Raw genomic sequence first — 16943 nt, 5'->3', positions numbered from 1 at the left:
TACTGTAATGCTCTCTACATGGGGCTCCCCTTGAAAAGCACCTGGAGGCTCCAACTGGTCCAGAATGCAGCCGCGCAGGTGGTTATGGGCGCAACTCGTTGTGCCCACGTGACACCCCTCCTGTGCGAGCTGCACTGGCTCCCAGTGGTCTTCCGGGTGCGATTCAAGGTGTTGGTTACCACCTTTAAAGCGCTCCATGGCATTGGACCTGGATACCTTCAAGACCATCTTCTGCCACCAGTAGCCTCTCACTGGCCAGTCCGCTCCCACAGAGAGGGTCTCCTCAGGGTGCCGTCGGCCAAATTATGTCGGCTGGCGACACCCAGGGGGAGGGCCTTCTCTGTGGGAGCCCCTGCCCTTTGGAATGAACTGCCCCCAGAAATTCGTAAGATCTCTGATCTCCGTGTATTTCACTGTGCCCTCAAAACCTTGTTGTTCCACCAGGCCGGGCTATCAATGTAAAGATTTTAATTGGTTTTAAATATGGGATTTTAAATTTGGGGGTTTTATAATTGAGCCAATTATTTAATAATTGTAATTATTTTTAAATTGTCTGTCTCTGTGCTTTTAATCAGGCTGTACACCGCCCTGAGTCCTTTGAGAGAAGGGCGGTATAGAAATAAAATTAATAAATAAATAATAAATAATAAATAACATATGTGCAGGTCCCTGTGCAAAATACACAGGATGGTTTTAAAGTAGCCACAGTGAGCTTTCAAGGGAATGCATTTACTCTGCAAGACTACTTGTTATTTGGGTATTAAGGATTTAGCTAAAGCAACAGTGATCTGCCATAGGTAGAAACCATACAATTTGTAATGGATGGTAGATGTTCTTCTAGGATAAAAGGAGGTTAGTTTACTTTAAAAAATAAAATTGCAATTGTGGTTTCCCTGTGTGTGGGAAATGGGTCTCTCTTTTCCTCCCTCCATTCCTCTCATTTCTGTTTCTCTTTTTCCTCTCCCTCTCTTTCTCTTTCTTTTCTTTCCTTTCTCTCTCCCCATTCTCTCATTTTTGCTGGAGGCGGTGGTAGGTAAGGAGTGGGGTGCAAGGCACATTGCTGGGTCTGCCACTCTTTTTGCGGTGGACATCAGCGTTACCAGTAGGGGAGCAAGGGACATTGCTGGGCCTGCCACTCTTTTTCCAGTGGCCATCAATGTTACCGTTAGGTACGGTAAGGGCGTGTGGGGTAGGTAGGTACAGAAATGATAGGGACACAGGGAAACCACAATGCCAAATCCCAACCACCACACCCCCAGGGTTTTGGATTAATGGATTTAATGATCTAAAATGACTTTTATTTTGACCCCCAGACAAGATGAGTTCAAAAAGAAAGAGCTACTCCGTGGAATTCAAGAAAGGAATCATGGAGGATTCTCAGGGAAAGAATCTGGCAGCTTTCTGCAAAGAGAAGATGTTGGATGTCCGTATGGTCCGAAAATGGAGAGTAGAGCATGATAACCTCAGTCAACAGGTGCAGGAGGGAAATGGTAAGAAGTGCAAGTGTGGATCAGGTCGGCAACCATTATTTCCTAAACCTGAAGACAGCATCTCTGAATGGATCGCTGACAGAAGAGCAAAGGTTTTGGTTGTACACAGGGCTGATATTCAAGCATTTGCCCTTGCAATGGCACCTGGGTAATGGAAATTACTCAAGAACAATTCAAAGCCTCTCAACACTGGCTGGATAGCTTCCTTCAGCAACATGAACTGTCTCTGAGGAGATCTACCTCACTGTTCAAGCTGGAAGATGGTGAACTTGTCAAACAGGCACTTGCATTCAAATTGTTCGTTGATGGACGAAACTGCAGTGTTTATGGGCCAAGGAGCTCAAACAACAATTGAGCAAAGGGGTGCCATATCGATTTATATACCCTCAACGGGATATGAAAGCACATGTGTGATGTGCATATTGGCTATTTGGCTGGATGGAACCAAAGTCACACCGCTAATAATCAGCAAGGGAAAGAAGGACAAAATTGAAAGGGTTTCAGGGATTTACGTCCTTGAAACTGAAAAGGCCTGGTGCACCCAAGCAGCTATCAAAAAGTGGGTGGAGCTAATGCTCCCACTTGTTGTGCAAGGAGGCCAAAGAGGCATGGTAGTGTGGGATTCAGCCAGCAGTCACCATGCCAAGGACATGAAAAAAAATTTTGCCCAACGCAGGATTGATCAAATTATGATACCTGCAGGAATGACAAGCATGACAATCTCCAGACATTGGACATTGCTATTAACAAGCCGTTCAAGGACCATCTCCACATCCAAATAAATGAATACATCGAACACAGAATGGTAAGAAACCAGCAAGGGAATTTTGTGAATCCTGGGCTGCCAGAACTTGTGAATTGGGTTAAGAATGCGTGGGACAAAATCAGTGACACCTGTGTTGTCCATGCAATACGAGCAGGCTACATGGACAGGAGATACTCTTTTAAGGAGACCGCTACTACTAAGTATGAGCGATTGGGACCAATGGTTTTTAATAAAATGGACTCACAAGAAACTCAAACTGGAATTCAGTATGTGGACAGTTTTGATGATGTTACAGAAGATGATGACATGACTACCATATTGGAATAAATTGTTGAGTTTGAATAAATTGTTGAATTTGAAAAAATTGATGAATTTGAAAAAATTGTTGAATTTGAAAAGATCGTTGAATTTGAATAAATTGTTGTACCATACATAAGCATTGTGGTTTCCGTGTGTGTGGGTTTAGAGTTTGCAATTGTGGTTTCCCTGTGTGTGGGAAATGGGTCTCTCTTTCCCTCCCTCTCTCTCCTTTCTTTCTTTCTTTCTTTCTTTCTTTCTTTCTTTCTTTCTTTCTTTCTTTCTTCTTTCTTTTTCTTTCTCTCTCTCTCTCTCTCTCTTCCTTCCTTCCGCTCTCCCCATTCTCCTTCTCATTTGTTTTGAGTTTCACAAAGACTCATCTCTTCGCACCGCAGTGATGCCCAGGAACTGGGGTAATCAAAGGTAGGAATCTCCCCGGCGTTCTTGGCACTCACCTGCCTCCCATCCATCCATCCATCCCCCTTGCCTGCAAACTCTCACCCCGCTCCCACTCCCGCCTCTCCGCCATGTGACCCCGGCAGCCGCATACGCCCAAAGCCCGCGCCCACCCGGCTCCCTTTTCCACAGCGCCCGGCTCTTTATTGAGGCAGGTGGGGCATGGGAGAAGTGAGACGCGTGGAGCGAGATGGCACTCCTCTTACTGTCTCTTCTCCACCCCCCCTTACCAGGCATGGCAAGGCTTCCTGTCCCTGCCCAAATTGGATGCAATTTGGGGAATGGCAGGTGGGGAGGGGTGGGGCCAGGGAGATGGGAGACGTGCGTCTTACCTGCCTTCCAGCTCCATCACGTGTCTTGCCATTGTGCGCAGGGAAACAAGTTCTACAGTACAAAAACCCTCACGAGTTCAATCAAACCCCTCGAACTCTCGAGGTTTTTTTACCGTACGTGTTTCCCTACACATAACAGCGAGACACGAAATGGAGCTGGAAGTCTCAGGCCCCACCCCTCCAACCTGCCACCCCCTGCCATACCTGGCGATGGGGGGGGGGAAGAGACAGCAAGAGGAGCCCCGTCTAGCTCCACACATCTCGCTTCTCCACCACCCAGGGGTGAAATGTAAAATTTGTTACTACCGGTTCTGGCTTGGGGGGGGGGGTTAATGTGACTGGGTGGGCGTGGCCAACTTTTAAAAAAAAAACTTTTCAAAGCATTTTTTTTCTAATGCTTTGAAAAGCCTCTGCCTATCAGGGAACTCAGCTGGAATCGTCAGAGAGGCATTTTAAAAAAAGCCTGGTTTAGCTCAACAGACAGAAGCACTGTAATTTAACACCAGCTGTCTGCAATTAAAGTAAGATCGAATCTCGCCAGGCTCAAGGTTGACTCAGCCTTCCATCCTTTCTAAGGTAGGTAAATTGAGGACCCAGTTTGTGGGGGCAATAAACTGAGTTTGTATAAATATACAAAAGTATGAAGGCTATTGTTTAACGCACTGTAAGCCGCCCTGAGTCTCCGGAAAAGGGCGGCATATAAATCAAATTAAAAAAAAAACAAAAAACCTCTCTGCCGATCAGGCAACTCAGCTGGGAGTTGCCAGAGACTTTTCAAAGCATTTTTTTTACTTTTTTACCACTTCTTCGGCCAAGAGGTTGAAGAAAAAAATGCTTTGAAAAGCCTCTGATGATCCCAGCTGAGCCGCGTGATCATCAGAGGCTTTTTTTTTTACTTTTAAAAGCATTTTTTCGGCCGAAGAGGTTGTAGAAAAAATGCTTTTAAAAGTAAAAAAAAAAGTCTCTGATCATGCGGCTCAGCTGGGCATGGGGGGGGGGGCAGGGATTTTTGCTACCAGTTCTCCAAACCACCCGCTGCCATCACTACCGGATCGGGCGATCCAGTCCAAACCGGGAGCATTTCATCCCTGCCCCTGCCCCACCTACCACCCTTCTTGATAAAGAGATGGCAGGGAAGGGAAGCAGCCAAGCTGCTATTTTTTTTTTTATTTGATTTATATGCCGCCCTTCTCCGAAGACTCAGGGCGGCTTACAATGTGCTCAGCAATAGCCTTCATCCTTTTGTATATTTATACAAAGTCAGCTTATTGCCCCCACAACTGGGTTCTCAATTTACCTACCTTAGAAAGGATGGAAGGCTGAGTCAACCTATTACGGTACCAAGTGCGTGGAGCCGTCTTGCTGGGCTTCCAGCTCTGTCATGTGTCTCGTCATTATGTGCAGGGAAACAAGTTCTACGGTTAAAAAACCCCTTCTTGCGAGTCCTGCTCAGGGGCAGGACGAGCGGCTGACGAGCGCAGTAGCAGCGCCACACAGCAGCAGCTATGAGGTGACCACGCTCAACGCTTTCTGCACCTCCAAAATAATAAGACCCTCCCTCTGAAAATACTTCCTTCGAAGTAGGCTACTTCGAAGCCCTTACTTCGGGAGTTCAAAAAATATAAGACAGGGTCTTATTTTTGGGAAAACACAGGATATTTTCTTAGATTGGACTTTGTTATACAAATGATTCTCTGGCTTAAATTTTGTAATGCTATTATATGCTTTTCATTAGGGTTGGCCAAAAAAAAATTGTCATAAATTACATCACTTTTTTCACCCAATATCACAATAACAATTTTTTAAAAAAACCAATGCATTAATAAAAAAACTCAACAGTAGCCTCCCCCCCCCCGCCCCAAGTATACTGAATAGCACAACAGGCATATTCAGAGATTTGTCTTCACTTAAAGTAAAATCTCTTTCAATTACTAATGACAAATTCCTGTAGTCCACTTGTCAACAACAAGAAAGTGATTTCCTAATGCCTTACTTATGTAGAATGTTTTGTGACCACATAAATTAACTAGTCATTGAATTTCCTGGTCATTTCCCAACCAAATATTAATGAAGAATGATCTTGTTTAGTTCCTGTGGCCAAAGAAAATCAGGCAATGCCATCCGCTGAGACACTTCAATTATTACCATGTTTCTCTGAAAATAAGACCCACCCCAAAAACAAGCCCTAGCCTGATTTTTTGGGGTGGGCCTAATATAAACCCTACCCTGAAAATAAACCTGAGGGATGAGCGTAGCCAGCACGAGAGGCGACGAACACATGGGGGTCGACGGTGTCCAGCAGCAGCAGCAGCCCGCCAGCCCTTAGCACAGTGCAAATACCGATAAGTTCAAGTGTGGAGGCAGAGTTGGGGGGGGAGAAGACAGACGATCCAGACATCATGTGCGGTTGTCTGACTCATGGGAGGCTTGTGTGGCAGCACGAGCAGCAGGGTGAGGCAGAGGAATGGGGAGGCAGGCAATCCTGATGCCCCATGTGGGTGTTTGTTTGATGCGGCCACAGGCAAGCCACGACAGCGGGATGGAGTGGGTGGCACACTGGGATCGCTTCTGCCTCTGCCTGGCTGTGCTGCACAGTTTTCGGCCAGAGGGAGATGAAGCTTTGTCTGTTTGCAAAGGGAAGCTAATCACTCTGTTCCCAAGCACCCCATAGGCGACCAAACCCTTTTCACCCAGATGGAGAAATGATGGAGACTCAAAGCTTTGTCTGCTTGCAAAGGGGACAGTTTGAAATGGAGCAATTAGTTCCATTTCAAAGTGTCCCCTTTGCAAGCAGACAAAGCTTCATTTCCCTCTGGATGAAAAGTGTTTTGGCAGCTACCACTGGCCCCGCCCTGACTGACTGTCTGCTTGCCCGTGGCCTCAATCGTTGCCAAGCTCTTGGCACACCCCAGCCTCCACATGCCATGCCAGGAGAGCAGAGCTCCCGTGAGGCCAGTAGCAACATGGGCAGCCACTTGGCAGCCAACACAATCCCCACTGCAGCCGAGAAGTGTCCGGGAAGCAGCTAGGCCAGTAGCAAGGGCAACTGGAGGCTGAGGCATGCCAAGAGCTTGGCCCGTTGCAGCTGTGGGCAAGCAGACAGTGGGATGGAGGGAGCGGGGCCTGTGGTAGCTACGCTCCCACTCCTGTCAGCCTCCACAATCGCCGCCTCCTGCACTTAAAAATAATAAGGCCTCCCCAAAAATAAGTCCAAGTGCTTATTTTCAAGCCGAAAAGAAAATAAGAACGAGTCTGATTTTTGGGCAAACATGGTATTAATTTATTACACGTAATCCCATGGTTACGAGAGTTCCCTGGTGAGCATTCAAAATTACACATTTTACTAGCATTTATGAACAAGTCCCGAAATTATGACTATTGCAGCACAATGGCAGTTGTTTGCTCTTACAAATGACTACAAAGGCTGTCCCGCCTATTCCCCCCTCCCCCCGGCTGGGTCTTCACAGGCATTTCACCTGTGGAGACTCACTTACCTTGCGAAGATCTCGTCTCTGTCGCGCTTTCTTTGCCTGCTTCATTGCTTGAGGATTTTGGTCCATTCACAGAGAACAGAGACCTAATGTACTGCGAGATCAGTAGCGCAAGATCTTGTGCTACTGATCTCATGTGATCTCACACTTCAGACCTATATTCTCTGTGAATTGAGGCCTAGACGTTTGGAAATGGAGGGAAGGCTTCAATCTTTCAGGACTTCCCTCCATTTGCCATTTCCTTGCCTGCAGGGAGATTGCGCTCATGTAGGCTTTGGCAGCCCTTTGCAAAAAGCTTTTGTTGATGAGAAAGGATGCCTGGCTTCCGGTTGGCACCACCGGCGTCGTGGACGGTCTTTTTGACCACCAGCCCCGTGATTCCATTGGAGCCGTTCTGACAGCGCTAATCAGCTGTCAGACGGCTTAAAAACCTCTCCTTCGGGAGAAGAAGGAGAGGAGAGCCGGTGGGCGAGGATAGAGCTCCCCGGAAGCCCCTGGAGCAATTGCAGGGGCTTGGAGGGTGAGTGCTCCCCGCTCAGCCCACTGAAGCTCCGGATCCGTGGCGACTCCGTTTAAACGGAGCCAGACGCCGGCGACCGACTCTGCTGTCAAGAAGAAGATTAACTGATTTCAAAAAGCAGACAGAACGGAAGCAGGAGAACAAGCTTTTGCAAGTATATGCTTAACTCTGGGATACATTGTTTCTACTTGATTTTGCTGAGCTGGAGGTGGAAATGGCGTCTTTGTTGTGGGTGTGAAAGTGAAAGTTGGAAATGAAAGTGCTTGTTAACAGATTTGTGCTCAGAGACTGGATTTAAACTGCTGGGATTTGAGAGCTGGGTATAGAAAAGACTATCTTGCTTGATAAATTACAAATAAATCTGAGAAAGTTGTTCAAGAGATTTTATGGCTGTGAAAAGAAAAATTCTTTTAAAATAATATGGCTTCCAAGCAAGGAGTTTCTGAAAGTGGTGGAGGCTCTCTAATGGCGTCAGAAATGACACAGAGAACTGAATCACAGAGCCAGGAGGATTTTTTTAGAGACCTTACAGAATTTATAAAGGAAGCCATGAATAACCAAATTGTAATTATTAATAACCTAACAGCAATCATAGAACAAAAATTTATAGAACCGGTGGAGGATATAAAAGCAACTGAGGATGTTTTTGAAGGAAAGCACAATGACAATGTAGGAGACATTTTGACCAAAACAGAGAAGCTGGAACTGGCTGGCTCTCAAGAATCTTCATTTCTTCCTGCCCTTTTGGAATTAACTGACAGAACTTTTCAAAAATATAATTTGGAGCAGAAAGAAGAAGAAACTGACCAGCCCTACGAGGTTTCGGAGGATAAAGAAGATTTGGCAGAGGCTTTCACACAATTAATTGAAATGCAACAACTGGACTTTTCTTTGCAAACTGATCGAGTTCTTCGTTCTATGAACTGACTGATTATATAAGCAAGAGTCGATATGGGGGCTCCAAATCAGAGGAAATGGTTCCAAGAAAGGGACAAGTTTTAAAGATACATCAACCCCCAGTTAAAATTCAAAACCTCCTCAAAATAAAAGGGAGGGAGGAAGAAAGACTGGAAAAAATACAGAACGAAAGGAAGAATGGAAGATTAACTTTCTCTGGTCTAACTATTGATGTATTAATGATTAATTATAATGATTAAGTAAATGAATTAAGAGTTCAATTAATGATTAATTAAGGTTTAATTATTGTTGTATTAAGATTTTTAAAAATATTTGAATTTTGAAAACAAAAGTAGGAGGAAGAGTAACATGATTAAGTAAATGAACTAAGAATATCTTACAGATGTATTACGAGATTTTTAGATTTTGAATGATCTATTAGTGTTTGTTAATGGTTTTTAAAAACTCTTAGGGCTAAAGGATTATATGTTATTCTGAGTTTAAAGGGAGGTTGATAAATAATCTGTAGAAGGGGAGTTAAGGGGTCTAGAGAGTTTTAACTTAGCATATTTTAGTGTATGTTTGGTAAAATTTATACCCTGTTTTTCTTCTGGGAAGTCGGGGGAGCGGGGAGGGAAGGGGGGTTTGAAGGTTGGGTTAATAAATGTTTACATAGACAAGTGAAAATGTTATTTGTTTGAATTTAAAAAATAATAAACTTTTTGTTTGTTTTTTTAAAAAAAAGAGAAAGGAAAGGGCTTGACGAGGCCTCTGGTGATGAAAAAGGATGCCCAGGGCTTGACGAGGCCTCTGGTGATGAAAAAGGATGCCCAGAGGGCCACGCATGCAGCCTTCTGGGCCTCCTTTCTTGCTGGAGATCCGCTTGGCAAGGCTTCCGGCGATGAAAAAGGAGGCCCAGAAGGCTGTGTGCCCCCTTTTTTGTCGCTGGAGGCCTCATCAAATGGATCTCCAGTGAGAAAGGAGGCCTGGAAGGCTGCGGGCGGCCCTCTGACCTCCTTTTTCATCACCAGAGGCCTTGTCAAGCCCTTTGCTGATGAGAAAGGAAGAACCAGGCAAAGAAATAGGCTGGAGAGGAGACAGATCTTCATAAAGTAAGTCACCCGGTGCGGCAGGATGGGGGGGGGAAGCAATTGTGGGGATCCCAGGGGAGGGAGAATGAGGTATCTGTGTGTTGGGGGAGACCTGTTCCATCACTAGCCCCCCCCAATTGCCTTCCCCACCCCGACATACCTCATGCGCACTTAACGAGCCATGCATTTGATTATCGAACGTGTGGGCAAAAGCAGGAAGTGATTTTGTTCATGGTATGAGATTCACTCTCATGAATCCTTGGGTTAAGAATGGAATGGGCAGGCTCCATTCCATTCGTAACTCGAGGACTACCTGTATTAGAAATGTTCCTTTCTTTTTGAATTTCTATTCTCTGTGTCTTGGGCTAAGTAGACAGAATGAGTAATACAGATAAACAGCAAAATTATAGAGACAACTTTTTGTTTTCAAATAGAAGAGTTGGGCACTACTTAATTAGAACTCTAGTTATTTAAATTGGAATTAGAAAAAAAGTATTAATAAAAACAATTCTGGGATTACATGTGACCACATAGTCTAGAAGACACTATAGTAAAAGAACATCTATTCTGCCAGATTTGAAGAATGATTCAATCTTTTTTAAAAGTTACGACAACATTAATCATTTATAATTAGTATGTGGGAAGAATGTTTGTGTCATAGTAAACACTGTCAGTGTATAAGAGTTCATGATTTGGAATAGACATGGCAACAGGTGTTGTGGCCTGTTGGCGGCCAGCAGGGCTGGCAGCAGAGTCACAGTGAGGAGGTTGGGGAGGAAACATGGGCCAGTCCTGGGGACTGGGGAAAGCTCAGACGAGAGCTCTGCGTCGGAGGCAGAGAGGGAAATAGACAGCAGCGAGGCAGAGGAACAGCTGGAGCCTGTTCCCAGTGTGCGCATGTGCAGAGCTGCCAGAAGACAAGAATAACTCAGAAAGCAGGATCGACTTGGGAGTAAAGTCACACCTTGGAGATGATTGGCCCCTCCCATAGGAAACAAAAGAGGAGTGAATGGGGAGGCAGCTTTTGCAGGAACCAATTTGTCCATTAGGTAGTTTCAAGAGTGGAAAGTTATGTTTGTGACTCTAAGAGACTGTGCCAAGTTTTGCCTTACTCTGCGTTTGGAAACAAGTTACGTGGCAGTTTGCCAAATGAGATAAGGTGTGTTGAGAAATATTCCTTTGAAAACCTGTTTGGACAAATCTTGCTGATTGTGAATGAAAGTAATTCACAGTTGTGTAAATAAAAGAGGTTTTGCTGGAACCAATTCCTGCTTCCTGCTTTTTAAGGGAGCCTAGGTCAGAACAACAGATCAGCCAATGGGGACTGTTTGGTGACTCAGTTTGGGGCCTGGGCGTGGCTTAGCTTGACTGTTAGGTATAAAAGAGTTGGTTTGTCCTTGCATTTTTGCTTCTGTGATTATATTGATTCTGTACTTCTGGATTCTGGTTCTGGCTTCTGCTGCATGGGTATTGTATACATGCATCATGCTTTATATTACTGTATATAAAGAAGTTTCTTTTATTCATGAATCCTGCTGAATGATTTACTTGTGTGCTGGTTGGATTGGTGCAAACTCTAACAGGTTATGGGCCCAGAGCACACCAAGCACACAGCAAGATTGAACTATAATTAAGCTGAAGGACAGCCTGTGTTATAAGGAAAAGAAAAGAAGACTGAGAAGGCTTGCAGGATGGCTGTTGATTTCAAGTAGAGCTCTCTGCCTCAATTGGGGGAGAAGAATTATATTATTTGGGCTGCAAAAATGGAATGCTTCCTGAAGGCTAAGGAGCTCTGGGATATTGTTAATAATCCACCCCAGGCACCATTAGCATCAGCAAATCAAAGGCAGCATGATAAGGCACTGGCCTACATCATCTTACATTCCTGAATGTAGCTAAATTAAAAACTGCAAAGGAGGTTTGGTTGAAATTAAGAAGTGTGCATGTCGAAGGGGAATGAAGGTGGGATTACAAAAATATCCAGCCAAATGTAATATTGTGCAATTATTGAGACAATTGTACAGAGCCAGACTAATATGGATAAAAGAAGGAATCATACAGAGTCAGCTACATGAAATCTAGGAAACCCTCTCTATTCACATTATTATAAGAGAAAAACTGCTTAGCTACATGAACTCTAGGAAACCCTCTCTATTCACATTATTATAAGAGAGAAACGTGCTTGTTGGAGATTACATTAAAAACAGCTAAACCCCATTAGTGGTAATAAATCTTCTGATGAGGCCTAGCCGCCATGGAAGGACAGCCCAGATGTCTGAATGGCCTGACTGTAAGATACACAAAAACAGACACAAGAAACAAAGAGTCACTTATTACCTCTTATTACCCAAGGACAGCAGTAAATCTCCCATTAGCAACTACAAGCACTTAAGAAAAAGTTGTGTAGCTAAGAAAATCTTATAAAACTAGCAAGTAATGGTTTAGTAATTAGATGAACATATTATCAAATGTATGTTAACCAGATAGGGAAAATCGGATGTATGTTAACCATATATGGAAAATGCATGATCTCACCGAATCCTTTGTCTTAGAAATGTATAAAAACAGTTGTATCAGGGCTCTTTCCTTGTTCAAAGTTTCAGGTATAAATCTGGCTCTGAACTTTGCGCAATAAAACTGTCTCTGGCTGACCCAGGAATGTTGTTTGGTCCCTTCATTTCACAACATTTGTGGCGACTTTGGTGGGACTAAGGAACAGAGACCTTTGTTCTGCCAGACGGCCTGCCCCAGCGGGGACCAACGCCTTCCCAAGGAAAGTCTATCGGCCGGCCATAGGACTCCACTGAAGTCTACGGAACCTTTCGGTGAGGTGCCGTAAAACCCGCTGGAGAAGCAGATCAGTCAAGGATCCACAAGGTCAGCCAGACCCAGAAACCTCGACAAAAGTCCAGGAAGAAGATGCCTGCAGGCAAGTATATGTAAAAGGGATACCAACCAATTTAGTGGTAGAGAAGGGGGCCTGATCACCTCCCTAGGAGACAAGGCGTCATCCTAAAGTCTCTAGTAAGGAGTTTAAGTATTTTGTGGGTGGTAAAACCCATGCGGTTCTCATTGACGACTGTCGGAACGTCCAGTGTCATGAGCCAGGGGTAGTGTTGTTAGGATGGGTGGTAGTAATAGTGTCCCCAGGACACCGGTACAATGCATGTTAGCCAATTTTAAGAGTGTCTTTAGTGAAGACTATGGTAATTCCCCGTGTGATCCGGATACCTTGAAGATGCTTTGTATAAATATATGGCCTGACTTTGGCGTAAGTTGGCCAGAAGAAGGATCGTTGGATCCAATAGTGATATCCAAGGTACATCGGATCATTACCAGGGATGGCCATTGGCGCCAATTGACTGAGCACAGCCACATGTTTATTGGACCAATGTCCCTCCTGGCTGGTGCTGGCCTCTCGGGAGGTTACACGAGGCTGGCTCCAGGGGATTATAAATGCTTCCTTGAGAGAGGGTGCCTTCCCCGCCGCTTTGAAAGAGGCGGTGGTGAAGCCTCTCCTCAAGAAGCCTTCCCTGGACCCAACAGTGTTGGCTAATTACTGTCCAGTCTCCAACCTTCGCTTCGTTGCGAAGGTTGTTGAGAGTGTGGTAGCGCGACAGCTTCCTCAGTACTTGGATGAATCGGCTTATCTAGATCTGTTCCAGTCGGGCTTCAGGCCTGGATACAGCACGGAAACGGCATTGGTCGCATTGGTAGATGATCTCTGGAGGGCCCAGGACAGGGGTTGCTCCTCTGTACTGGTCCTATTAGACCTCTCAGCAGCTTTTGATACCATCGACCATGGTATCATGCTGCACCAGTTGGAAGAGTTAGGGGTGGGGGGCACCGTGTTGCGGTGGTTCTCCTCCTTTCTCTCTGATCAGTCGCAGTCCGTGTTGACAGGGGGCCAGAGGTCGACCCCGAGGCCCCTTGTATGTGGGGTGCCACAGGGGTCGGTTCTCTCACCCCTTCTGTTCAACATTTATGTGAAGCCACTGGGTGAGATCATCCGTGGTTTCGGGGTGAAGTGTCATCAGTATGCTGATGATACTCAGCTATACATCTCCACCCTGGACCACCCCAATGATGCCCTTAAAGTGATGTCCTGGTGCCTGGAGGCTGTACGGATCTGGATGGGGAGGAACAGACTCAGGCTCAACCCATCCAAGACCGAGTGGCTGTGGTTTCCGACGTCCCGATATAGTCAGTTGGTGCCATCACTGACTATTGGGGATGAGTCATTGCCCCCCACGGAGAGGGTTCGCAACTTAGGCGTCCTCTTGGACTCACGGCTGTCTTTAGAAGAACACTTGACGGCTGTGGCCGGGAGGTCTTTTTATCAGGTTCGCCTGATTCGCAAGTTGCGTCCCTTTCTGGATTGGGACTTGTTAAATACGGTCAGTCATGCCCTCGTCACTTCACGCCTGGACTACTGTAATGCTCTCTACATGGGGCTCCCCTTGAGGAACACCCGGAGGCTCCAGCTGGTCCAGAATGCGGCTGTGCGGGCGCTCCCATGTGGCTCCCCTCCTGTGCAAGCTGCACTGGCTCCCTGTGGTCTTCCAGGTGCACTTCAAGGTCTTAGTTACCACCTTTAGAGTGCTCCATGGCTTAGGACCGGGGTACTTACGAGACCGCCTTCTGCCACCAATAGCCTCTCACCGCCCAGTACGCTCCCATAGAGAGGGACTTCTCAGGGTGCCGTCAGCCAAACAGTGTTGACTGGCGGCCCCCAGGGGGAGAGCCTTTTCTGTGAGGGCACCCACCATCTGGAACGAGCTCCCCCCAGAGATACAGAAGATTCCGGATCTGCGCACTTTCCGCTGTGCCCTCAAAACATTCCTGTTTCAGCAGGCCGGCCTGGCGTAACTTTCCCTTTATATTGCTTTTGATTTTGTTTTAAACTGGGATGTCTTGAATTATCTAGGACCAGAGTGTTTCGTATATTTTAATTTGTATTTTTATCGTTCGCTGTTCACCGCCCTGGGTCCCTCAGGAATAGGGCGGTATATAAATTTAATAAATAAATAAATAAGTAAAATAAATTCCCATACATAGATCAATGGCAGATCACTCAGAAGGCAGATCCCCCTTGGCTTAAGAAATATCAGATGGAATGTGTGAAAGTGTGTTTGATGAAAGAGAAAAATAAAACCAACAGAAAGATATTTAAAAACAAAGTTTTTAGTCAGGAGGATAAGGAAGATGTTAGCCGTCCTCCCCATATGCACCACAACCCATGCTCCCAAGACGAAACCCCTATCCACCCTTGCCAGCGGATATGGTGCCAAGACCCATCCAGCCCTGGAAACGCCAACAGCAAGTTAAAAGGGAAGTTAAGAGTGATGGGGAAGAAGAGACAAAAGAAGAATCTAAACCCATTAGTTCCCGAACTCGAAGCCAGACATGTTTAAAGAAGACAGAGACTCTGGCCCCTTTGAAGGAAATTTTGAGTCATGGAACTGATGCCCAGGGACTGCCCATCATTCGTCCCTTGTTTCAATATCAGCCATTTACAACTACAGATCTACTTAATTGGAAACAGCAATACGGCCCATTTAGCAAAAAGCCTACCGAAATAGTAGATCTATTTAGTACTATAATGCACACACATAGACCCACATGGGAAGACATTCAGCAATTATTAAATACCTTACTCTCCCTGGAAGACAGAGAAAAATTCAAAATTGCTAAGGTCTTAACCCGTATGTATCCAGACGGGGCCAATGCCGCGCAAAAGGCCACAGCAGCTGCAGAAGTAGATCCAAATTGGGATCCCAATGTTAACCAAGACCAAACTCTATTAGCTGCCTACCGCCTCCTATGCATAAACAGTTTAAGGGAAGCAGCAAAAGGTCCCGTTAATTATGCCAAAACCGCCACCATACACCAAGAAAAGGATGAGAGTCCTGAGGCCTTCTTGACTAGACTAGTAGAATCCTATAAGATCCATACTGGGATAAACATAGAAGATCCAGCAAATAGATACCTGTTAAATGAACGATTTATCAGTCAGAGTGCCATGGACATCAGGAGAAAATTGCAGAAATTGGAAGGAGCTCTAGGGAAGAATACCAGTGAACTCCTAGAAGTGGCCAGAAAGGTCTACCTGAATAGAGATAGAGAGGAGGAGAAAAAGCGAGATATTAAAGAAAGAAAGAAGACTGAAATGTTAGCTTTGGCCCTGGGAGGGCCCAACCAATGTGCCATCTGTAAAGAAGAAGGACATTGGCAAAGAGAGTGCCCGCGTAGAAGGATGGAATCAAGAGGAGTATCCTACGGGCGTGGACAGCCTATGTTTAGAGGAAGATGTTTTAGAGGAACCCCAAGAGGAGCGTTTAGAGGAAGAAGAGGTGCTGACAGGTGACAACCCAGCCAGTCATACCAGAATGAGGAGGTGATCAGCCTAGCCGAGATGGAATGGGATGACTGAAGAGGCCAGGGCCCCACAAACCCACCCCCGCAGCCCATGATGGATTTATGAGTGGGAGGACATTAAGTCCGCATGATAATCGATACTGGAGCCAGTCGATCAGTCCTGAATAAACCAGTGGCCCCCTTGTCAACTAAGAAAGTCAGAGTTCAAGGAGTGTCAGGCACAGCTGCCACACACAGCCTCCTGAAACCTGTTAAATGCAAAGTCGGGAACGGCCTAGTGGAGCACCAATTTTTGTATATGCCCGAATGCCCGGTCCCACTATTAGGAAGGGATCTACTTTTTAAAATGAGAGCTGTCATTTCCTTCAACGAGAATGGACAATACCTGACAGTGTCGCACCCAGTAGACGAGACTTGGCGACTGATGTTAATGCAAGACACAACCCCCGAAAGTAATTGGGAGGAATTTAATGTTCCCACACTGTGGGCAGAGGACAATCCCCCTGGACTAGCTAAATTTGCCTCCCGAGTAGAAGTCAAATTGAAATTGGGATACAAGCCCATCAGAGTGCCCCAGTATTATGTCCCTCAAGAAGCTGCAGAAGCCATTCAAATTTTAATTGACAAATACTTAGCCACAGGGATACTTAGAGAAACTCAATCCCCATGGAATACCGCAATTTTGCCCATAAGGAAACAAGATGGGGGTTGGAGGCCGGCACAGGATCTGAAACCTGTAAATAAAGCGGTGGTCTCACTCCATGCGATCATCTCGAACCCCTACATTTTGCTGGGAACCATTCCTCACACAGCCGCATGGTTCTCAGTCATAGACCTGAAAGACGCTTTCTTCACTATACGCTTACACCCTGATAGCCAAGACTTGTTTGCCTTTGAGTGGAAAGACTCTAAACTGCGGAGACATTGTCAGTATACCTGGACAAGATTACCCCAAGGCTTTAAGAATTCTCCTACCCTTTTTGGGCACGCCTTGGCTTTGGATTTGCAGTACTTTCAACCTGTTCAGGAAGGGGACTGTTTCCTCCACTATGTAGATGATGTGTTAGTAACAGGAACCACTCAGGAGAACTGTTTCCAAAATACCCAGACCCTCCTTGAGTTACTGAGAGACTGTGGTTACAGAGCTTCAAGGAAGAAGGCTCAATTAGTAAAGAAAGAAGTTACATATTTGGGATACATTCTATCTCAGGGTCAGAGGAATTTG

At 45.6% G+C, this 16943-nt stretch overlaps 1 protein-coding gene across 4 annotated transcripts in view; it reads right to left on the bottom strand.

Annotated features, from left to right (window-relative positions):
- Positions 1 to 16943, bottom strand: part of APOO (apolipoprotein O) — an 87379-nt gene that overhangs the window by 49435 nt on the left and 21001 nt on the right. The window lies entirely within an intron of this gene.

Source organism: Pantherophis guttatus, chromosome 5 (genome assembly GCF_059756535.1).
Source record: "Pantherophis guttatus breed Tessera chromosome 5, ASM5975653v1, whole genome shotgun sequence".
NCBI lineage: Eukaryota > Metazoa > Chordata > Lepidosauria > Squamata > Colubridae > Pantherophis > Pantherophis guttatus.
This window is presented reverse-complemented; position numbering and strand designations above follow the sequence as displayed.